General features: G+C 43.6%; 1 long non-coding RNA gene across 1 annotated transcript; it reads left to right on the top strand.

Moving 5' to 3' along the window:
- The first annotated feature begins 898 nt into the window (after positions 1-898).
- Positions 899-7,881, top strand: LOC145517701 (uncharacterized). Its single transcript, XR_014062273.1, has 3 exons — positions 899-1,003; positions 4,656-4,859; positions 5,563-7,881. It is a non-coding gene; the product is annotated as an uncharacterized LOC145517701 (long non-coding RNA).
- The last annotated feature ends 2,075 nt before the right edge of the window (positions 7,882-9,956 follow it).

Below are 9,956 nucleotides of genomic sequence, written 5' to 3'. Positions count from 1 at the left end.
GTCTCTGGCATTGCAGGCAGATTCTTTACCAGCTGAGCTGGAGTAGATGCCTACCTCTTCTCCAGTGGATCTTCCGGAAACAGGAATCGAACCAGAGTCTCTTGCGTTGGCAGGCAAATTCTTTACCAGCTGAGCTACCAGGCAGTCCCTAAAGAGGATATTGCTCCATCGCTAATAAAACCCAAGCAGTAGTTCTCAACTCTCCGTCTGCCAAAGAATCACCTGGAAATCTGTTAAAATGCAGACTCCTGGGCCCCAGGCACAGATCCAGCAGGATCTCTGAGAGTAAGGCCCAGGGATTTGCAGCCCAAAGTCCACAAGTGTTTCCTAAATGACATGCTCCAAGACTGCTGGGGAACGATGGTTTTGTTTTGTTTTTTTAATTACTTTTGGCTGCTCTGGGTCTTCGATGCTTTGCAGGGCTTTCTCTAGTTGCAGAGAACAGGGGCTACTCCTCATTGCTTGCACAGGCCTCCCATCGTGGTGGCCTCTGTCTTTGAGGAACACAGGCTGTAGGTTCCCAAGCTCTCGAGCGCCGGCTCAGTAGTTGTGAAGCACCGAGGCTTAGTTGCTTCATGGCAAGTGGAATCTTCTCCCACCAGGGATGGAACCTGCGTCCCTTGTACTGGCAGGCTGATGCCTCGACACTGTGCCACCAGCGATGTCCCAGAACAATGTTTAATAAAGATATCACTCACCAAGTCGTCTCCGCTGAGTTCCTACGATGTAGAAGGTACAGGGGCGGGGGTGGGATGGGGATGTATGTGGGAGTACGTGCCTGAGACGGTGGGGGACGCTGGAGAGGAGACAATCAAGGAAACAGGAGGCCAGCGGGTGGGAGGACCACTGAGCTTGAGGTCAGGGGTGGGGTCCGTGAGGGAAACACACCATCGCCCCCACTACCACCACCTCCCAAGGCAAGGTGGGTGAGCAGGAACTCGCGGGAAGGGCCTGTGACCCCATCTGGGGGAAAAGGGAAGACCTCCCAGACAATATAGCATCTGTAAGTAAGTAATTGTTAGTTGCTCAGTCATTTCTGACTCTGCAACCCCATGGACTGTAGCCCACCAGGCTCCTCTGTCCATGGGATTCTTCAGGCAAGAATACTGGAGCGGTTTGCCATTTCCTTCTCCAGGGGAATCTTCCCAACCCAGGGGTCGAACCCAGGTCTCCCACATTGCAGGCAGATTCTTTACTATCTGAGCCACCAGAGAAGCCATATAGCATCTGAACAGGAGCTGAAGAGAGAAGACAGCCCGGCAAAGGGCGTCCAGGGCAAGGGGCACCAGGCACAGGGAGGTGACCTGGGTCGTGAACACGGTTTACAATTGTTCATGCACAGCACCGGCAGAGGGGGCTGTGAGAAGTGGGGCGAGGGTGTTTGTGAAGAGAGAATCTGGCTCCAATTTTATGTAAGAAACGTGGGAAGTCCCTGAAAAAGACTAAGATCTTTCTAGCTCTGGTTTGGAGAGCGAGTTGGAGGAGCTCAAGCCTGGAGGCAGGGCCCAGGGGCTGATGGAGTCATTTCTCTCCTCAAAGCCCAGCAGGATCTGTGCCCAAGGCCAGGCCACCTTGCTGACCTTCACAAAACTGGGCAAGTTTCAGAAGGTATCTCCTCTGGTTCACCAGGCATGTGGCCCATCGGGCGGACCACCAGCTGACAGGAGTTCTCCCTCCTGGTCTGGAGCTTCAACATGCAATGCAGCTGGAAAGAAGACACCATTTCCCTGGTGGAGGAATTCCTGATGAAGGGTAACAAAAATTCTGTGCAAACTGAGAATAAATATGCTGTTTCTCAGCTGCAAGTTCCCTCTGAGAGATGACTAACCCACGAGAAGATCCTCAGACCTGCTGTTGCTTGGGTTTCTGTGATTACCCCTGAAACACAGGTTGACCTGGATCCCAGTCCCTGCCCCACCCCATGTCTGCTCAGACTTTGCTGGAATCACCTCACTAAGTTTCTCCCTCTAGTCTTCCACTCTGGAACTATGCATGCTCCCGCCATTATTAGCACCCAGAATAGAAAATAAAGAGCACTGAGGAATATTCCAGAGCCAACCCGTCACCCATCACTCATCACCCCAGGCTTACGCAGTTAGGTCTGCTTGCCCCCTCATGGTGAGGCCAATCTACTGACATGGGGTTGCGGTGAAAGAACGTATAGCATTTCTTGCAAGGTCAAACGAGGCGTCCAGACAGCTAGTGCTCAAAAGACCAGAACTCCCTGGTGGCTTTCAGGCAAATGTTTTTAAAGACAGGGGGAGGGGGAGGGTTGCAGGATGTGTGACCAGCTCATGGATGTTCTTCTGATTGGTTGGTGGTGAGGTAATCAGGAGTCAGCATCATCAGCCAGAAACTTTCTGGTTCCATGGGGTTTACATGTTTATGGACAGCTTGCAATTAACTTCTTCCACCTGGTAGGGGTTTCAGTATCTGCAAAGCCGCTCAAAGGATTTGGCACAGAATGTTATCAATAGCCCTCGAGGAAGAACTAAAAGTCCTTGACTTTCTTTTAATGACTAAATTATTATTATTTTGTCTTGCTTGACTGTTTCCCTTTGTTTCTGCGTTTTCTCACCTCTAATTAAATTTGTTCTTTGGAACTCAGGGAGGGCCTAGGAGGCTGCAGTTTTTCTACAGACAAGAGGCAAGTGCAGGACCTGGGGTGGGGGTGGGGGGAATGTCTGTCCTGGGAAGGCCCCTGAGGGCCCTGCTCAGTTACATACTCAGGTAGCCAAGCTGATTGCTTAATTCCTGCCCTTAGAAACTACCTCCAGCGTGGTCGTGCGCGGAGTCTGCAGGGGGACACTGCACACTGCTGCCACCTGTCCACTGCCCGGCTGAATAGGCAAAGGTGCTTCCTGCCAGGGGTTGGCACGGCCAGGCAGGGTTTCCTGCTCCTCCCTTCACCTCCTCTCTCTCTTACTGCGCCCCGTCTGCCCCGGGTCCCCACAGCCCCATCAGCACACACAGGCGTTCTGATCGGCCTGATAGTCAAAGGCAGCAGGAGTCAGAGCTCACCTCTTGCTGCTCCTGCAGCCACACTGCCCCAGGCTTCAGCAAACACCAGGCAGATGGTGGAAGATGAGCCCCTGGGCTCTGGAGTCAGAGAAACCTGGGTCCAAATTCTCCTCTCCACTTGCAGCTCTGTAACCTCAAGGGAGGCATTTCATCTCTCTGGCCTCAGTTTCTTCACCTGCAGCGTGCTGATTATAGCTTGTGACCACCTTTGGTCTGTTACGACAATGAAATTAAGGGGGGGGGAGTGAGTATAAATTTCCGTAAGTCATTAATTCTCTGTAAACCTAGATTTCCTCATTCAAGAAGCAGAAAAATATATTCATCTATTCTCAATCATTGATTTGTGGAGAACAAACAGATAATATATATGGAAGCACCTGGCGGCTCAGTGGTAAAGCATCTGCCTGCCAGTGAAGGAGATGCAGGTTCGATCCCCGATCCAGGAAGATCCCCTGGAAAAGGAAATGGCAACCCACTCCAATATTCTTGCCTGGAGAATCCCAGGGACAGAGGACCCTGGTGGGCTACAGTCCACGCGGTTGCAAAGAGTCAGAATCGACTTAGCGAGTAAAACAACAACAGCATACTGTATATGATTTTATATATGTAACTGTTATTAAACAAATTCCTATCTGTATGTTGCAGGTATTGTAGTGTTCATTACTTTGCAGTACATATATATTACAATGCTGTGTAATACAAAGAAAATGAATGTCTAAACTGTAGAAGTATTTAATCCCAAAATGAAACACATTCAGAGTATAAATAAGCTTTAAAATGGTAATAGTGCTTTCTAAATCTCAAAGGAATTTTCCTGTACATTCCATCAATTAAAAGATATCAGGACACAGTGGGTAAAGTCACAGAGACCTGGATCTAAATTATTGCTTTACCGCTTATTCATATTACAACCTTGGGCAAGTTAGCTAATCTCTCTGAACTAAAATTTCTTTTTCTGTGACATGATTAGGATAATGCCTACCTCACAGGGTTATTAGCAGAGCTAAGACCAGAGTGAAGTAAGCAAAACACTTGAATCAGGCACAGAATGCAAAGGAGCACCAAAAAAACCCTCAGCAATCAGATAAATAACATTTTCATGCATTATTTTTAAAAATTAAAGTTAATGTAAAGAGATGCATGATGAAAAACTAGGGTCAGTATCACTGGTTTTTCCTTTTGCTTTATATTACAGTACAACTCAGCACAGCTCTGGGTGTAACTAAGTTAATAATAAACTAAATGATACAATAAATGTTGACATCTAGAATAAAGCATGTCACATAGGAAGGGCTCCATGAATTTTTGATGAAGGAAGGAGTTGATGGACCAATGATTATTTCCTGTCTGAGACTCAGAGTTGCTGCAAGAGCAAGAGATGATGAGTATAAAACTTGCATTATAGAGCGAGTGATATTCAGTTGTAGAGAGTTTTCTTTTATCTACAAAATACTTTCCCCTGTCCCCATCTTTCCATCCTCATAATGAGGTAGCTGGACTGGGATGTGTACATTTCACACATGAGGAATGAGTAGGTGAAGTGAAAGCCAACGACGAGCCAGAACACATACCCTCTTACTCCTAAGGACGTGCTCTTTCCAGCACGCTCCGCTTCACCCGTTCACATCTCACAGGCACTGTAAAATCGTGATGGACAAGACTGAAGATGCTGACGTTCACCTCCAGCCACGCCCCCTGGCCTCCCATCGCCCACTGCTCAGTCTCTGGATGGACAATCCCACAGCAGTAGGCGGTGGTGGCTGATGCTCTGGAAGGAAAGGCCTTCCCGTATCCCCGCTTGATCCCGATCAGAACATCCTTCCAGAGCTGAAAACAAGGTACGGAGAACTGGGAGGGTGCTCCTTAGGGGAGGGGCTGTCATCTCGTGAGACGATGCTGTGACTCGTGGATGCTGGAGGGAAGCTGATAACAAGGAAATAAGAACACCGGCTACTTCATGTGGGATTGCCTAGCTCAGGTTTACTGTGAACCGCCTGTGATAAAACAGAGTGGGGACTCCTATCACACACGTGCACATGGGTAACGAGATCAATAGCATAAGAAAGCTTATGATGAGAATTCAGCTGAGCTCTTTCCACTTTGTACCACCTATTATGCCTCTTCCTGGGACAATCATTTAAAAATATGTATATATTTATTTACTGTATTTTTTTGGCAGTGGTGGGTCTTCGTTGCTGTGTGTGGGCTTTCTCTAGTTGTGGCCAGCGGGGCCTGCTCTTTGTTTTGGTGCGAGAACATCTCCCTGGGGGCGCCCTCTCTTCCTGCGGCTCACCGGTCCTGGTGCGCGCAGGCTCAGCAGTTGCGGTTCCCGGGCTCCAGAGCACACGCTCAGGAGTTGTGGGCTTAGTTGCTCCGTGGCGCATGGGATCTTCCTGGATCACGGATCCAGGGAGAATCAGGGCTCGAACTGGTGTTCCTTGTACTGCAAGGCAGATTCTTCACCACTGGACCACCAGGAAACCCTGGGACAATCACTTGTAAAGTCATTGGCTTCTTCTCTTTCTTCTTATGAAACTAAAGCGAATGCGTCACGAAGACCGCGAAGTCTCACTGCAAAAACTGGTAACTATTGAAGACCTATTGGAACCATGTGAACGAGGAGGCTTTAAGTCACGTGCTCTCATCTGCTCCAGGTCATCTCCTCCCAATGTTGGATATTCACGCTGTGATTTTTATTATTATTGGTTTCCTTTGTGTCTTTGAATAATATAAGCATCTGTTTCTCGCTCCATCAATTCTCACAGCACCCCCTGCCTTATGCTTGTGCAGTGAAGGTGTGGGTACCTTCTCCAGGCTCATCCACATCTCACCTTTGGTCAGGTAACTCGACTCAAATTGACAGACAGGGTGCCCCATCCACCCAGCAGCCACCTCCGAATCTACCACGCTTCAGTAACTCTAAAATCTGAAAACCAGCAGCATTTACATCAACATCGCTGGCAACATAGTGTTCAACTGAAGTGAAATGTTAGTTGCTCAGTCATATCCTCTTTGCGACCTCATGGACTGTAGTCAGGGGCACCTCTGTCCATGAGATTCTTCAGGCAGGAATAATGGAGTGGGTGGCCATTCTCTTCTCCAGGGGATCTTCCCGACCCAGGAATGGAACTCAGGTCTCCTGCATTGTAGGCAGATTCTTTACTGTCTGAGCTACAGGGGAAGACAAGTGTTCAATTACGGACAACAAATGTGCCACCTGCCGAAGCATATAAAGAATGAAAAAGACAAGGTCCCTTGTGATCAATATGATCACAGTCTGATGATGAGAACAGAGCCCTTCTGCTACACCAGCAGCAGCAATCCCCAGCTAAGTTTGTTGTCCTCCCTAGATGCGTGTCAGAATTTGGACTCATTCACTCACGTAACGAGTATTTATTGACTCTGTATCATGGGCAAGGCACTCAACCAGGTGCTGGGGCTGCAGAGACTACAGAAGGGGGGAAAAAAAAACATGGCCTTGATCTTATTTCATGCAGGAGACATGTATAAGCAAATAATCACACAAATCTCTAAATAGTATCCCATATAGTATGTGGTACAGAATGGCATAGTGTAGTACATAGAGATTTGAAATAAAGTTACAAATTGTGATAAAGGTCATGAAGGAAAGGAAAAGAACTTATAAGAATGAAAGGCTTCCTAAATAGAAGTTTCATGAAACAAGCGGATGAATTTTTCTAAGCTCCGAGGACTACGTATTATGGGGATTTTCTGTTCCTTGAAAGGGTGAATGAACTCACTCTTCCAAAGCATGAACCAATTTACACTTCCACCAGCCCCGTTTCATGCACTCTCCCAATGCTAAATATTGTAATTTTTAATCATTACCAACTGGGGAGGCAAAAATAACGGTAATCACAATTTTATTTTCATTTTATTTGACAACATTCATTCAACAAATAGAGAATGCCGCAAAGTCATTATACTACATGTTGGTGATAAAACTGGTCTGATACTTATGTTTATGGATCATATAGGCTGGTGGCCTTTGTTTTTTGTTTGTTTTTAAAAGTTACAACATTTTCTTCAAAAGTTTTTAGGCTATTCATTGCAGTTTGTTTCTTGAAGGAACATTTCTATTTTTTTCACATACATACACCATGAAATGCACATCATAGCTATGATCTCACTTTGATATGCTGCCATGGAACCTTTGATAATTCTACATAATTAGGAGAATAATATACATGCCAGTTTTCCATGACACCTTTCCCTGGCCCCCTTCCCTGCCTTCTCAGCATCTCATGTCCCATTCTCTATATGCCCCAGATAATGAAGTAAAAGTCAGTCATGTCTGACTCTTTGCAACCCCATGGACTGTACAGTCCATGGAATTCTCCAGACCAGAATACTGGAGTGGGTAGCCTTTCCCTTCTGCAGGGGATCTTCCCAACCCAGGGACTGAACCCAGGTCTCCCCCATTGCAGGGGGATTCTTTACCTGGGTAGCCACAAGGGAAGCCCATGCTCCAGATAAGCCAAGTTCAAAAACTCATGGATATGCTTCCATATTTTTCTCTATAATCAGATGATCCTGCATACACACACACACACACACAGAGGCATGCCCACAAGCACATACATACACGTGGGACATTTATCTGATATCATTTGTTTATACACACTTTTCTCCATCTTGCATTACTCAGAAATTTCCTCAGGGAAATCGCTCCCAGTCATGTGGTATGGCTCTCTCTCTCTTTTTTAATGGTTGCACAATATTTCATAGTGTGGGTGTATCATTACTAATTCAACCATTTTCCTATTGACAAAGAATTCACTTTTTTCCTCCAATTCTTGGCCACTACAAGCAGTGCTGCAATAAACATATATGTGCTCATGAAGTGTGTGTGTTGGCTTTTAGGCAATAAATTCCTGGAAGCATAGCTTGTTCTCAAAGGGTGTATAACATTTTAAATTTTAATAGATGTTCCCACTTGTTTTCCAAAAAGGATGTAACACTTTGCATTTTGTAAACATGAGTGTCTTTCACCCATCCCCCTGAGGATAGGAAGTTTGAGTTGTTTTAGTTTTGCAAGTCTGATAGGTATAAACTGATACTTTATTGTTGCTTTACATTGCATTTCCCTGTTTACTAAGGAATCAAAACATCTTTTCATATAGTCTTTTACTATTTGTCTTCTAAATCATCTATTCAAACACACTACCTGCTTTTCTCGGGCTTGGTATGTCTTTCATCAATTTGTTAAGCTCTTCATATGTGACAGGGCTTCCCAGGTGGTGCTCGTGGTAAAGAACCAGCCTGCCAACACAGGAGACATAAGAGATGCGGGTGTAGAAACTAACTCTTTGCCATCTACATTACTAATGTTATTAACCTATAGATTTTGTATACGAAAGTGTGTTCTATACAAAATCTTTAAATTGTTGTGTAGACAAATCAGTTTCACTTTTGTTTTGTTACTTCTGGGTTTCCAGTCTTGGTTGCTAGAATCTCCCTAACTCCTGTAGTCTATGTCTTTTTATGCAAAATTTAAATTTGTTCTTTTACATTTGTCTAACGTTGTTTTTAATGCATCTGGAATTATTTCTGTATTTGATACAAGAATGGGGTCCATTTTTTTCTTCCAAATGGATGTCCAGTTATGCCTGCACGTTTGTTAAAGAGCCCATTATTTTCCCTCTGAATTGAACCAGCACCACACTTGTCTTATGTTAAACTGTCATCTATTCTGATGTCTAATTCTGGATTGTTCAGCCTGTTCCAATGACTCACTTGTCTCTCCCTATGTATATACACCATATTGGTTTATTACAGAGGTTTTATTGTGTCTGTTGCATATGAAGCAAGTTCATATCACTCTCCTTTCTCGTAATATTCTTATTCTTTAACATTCTACCATGTAAAATTTAAGATCATTTCATCTAGTTCTAAAACAAGCCCATCAAAAATTTAAATTGAAATTGCAATAACTGACATGTCAGTTTGGGAGGATTATCATTTTTATTATAGTATCCTCACATGCAAGAACACAATGTGACCTTCAGACCCAATGCCTTCTAGTAATAAATTTTTACATAGACTCTGGGTCTTTACTGTTAAATAAAATTGTTACTATTTTCATTTCTACAATCTTTCTACTTTCATTGCTATGTGTTTATTGTTAAATAATGGAAAAAACTAGCTTTTTATAAATTATTTTTCACTCAAACTCATTTATTAAATCCAGTAGGTTTTTACCCAATATTCCTTGGATTTTCATAGTATAAGATCTTATGAGTAGCAAGAAGAGATGATTTTTTTCTGTTCTTTTCTAATACTTGTGCCTGTTTTTTTAATTTTCTTGCCTTATTACATTTACTAAAATCTCTGAAATAATGTTAAATAATAACAGTAATTGTAGGCATCCTTCTTTCTAGTTTTTTAATTGTTACTGAAATTGTCTTAGTGTCTTCATTTTAGGGTAATATTTGCTATTGGATTTTGGTAGTCTTAAAATTTAAGAGTTTCCTCTTAAATAGGAATACTCTTTTTATTAATAATGACTGATAGATGTAATTTAAGGCTTTCTTGGCATTTAGTGTTATAGTCAGATTCTTTTAATCTGATGAGTTAATTTGCTGTTCCACTTTTTTTGTTAGCTTTCTATTTCAGTAATTCTCTTTTTCTTTGTTTCTAGATAGTAATTTCCTCTTAAATTTTCTCTTTGGTCCTGGTGTTTCTTGTTTCAAACAGTTAATATTTGTTAGCCTCCTTTAAATTGCTTATTTCTAATTTTATTGGTTCATCACTAGTGTCCTATTGGGGAGCACCTTTCTACCTGCTAGATGGGGTGCTGCCCTACCATGAGCTGTTAAATAAAGCCGATTAGATCTTCAAAAAGAAGTGTCCTATAAAATTTCTACTGTTTTTTAAAAAAAAAAAAAATTTCTACTGTTTTTATTTTGGTCAAT

This window comes from Giraffa tippelskirchi, chromosome 8, assembly GCF_054371585.1.
Source record: "Giraffa tippelskirchi isolate mGirTip1 chromosome 8, T2T-mGirTip1v1.2.pri, whole genome shotgun sequence".
NCBI lineage: Eukaryota > Metazoa > Chordata > Mammalia > Artiodactyla > Giraffidae > Giraffa > Giraffa tippelskirchi.
The sequence above is the reverse complement of the archived record's forward strand: the minus strand, read 5'-3'. Positions and strand labels throughout refer to the sequence as shown.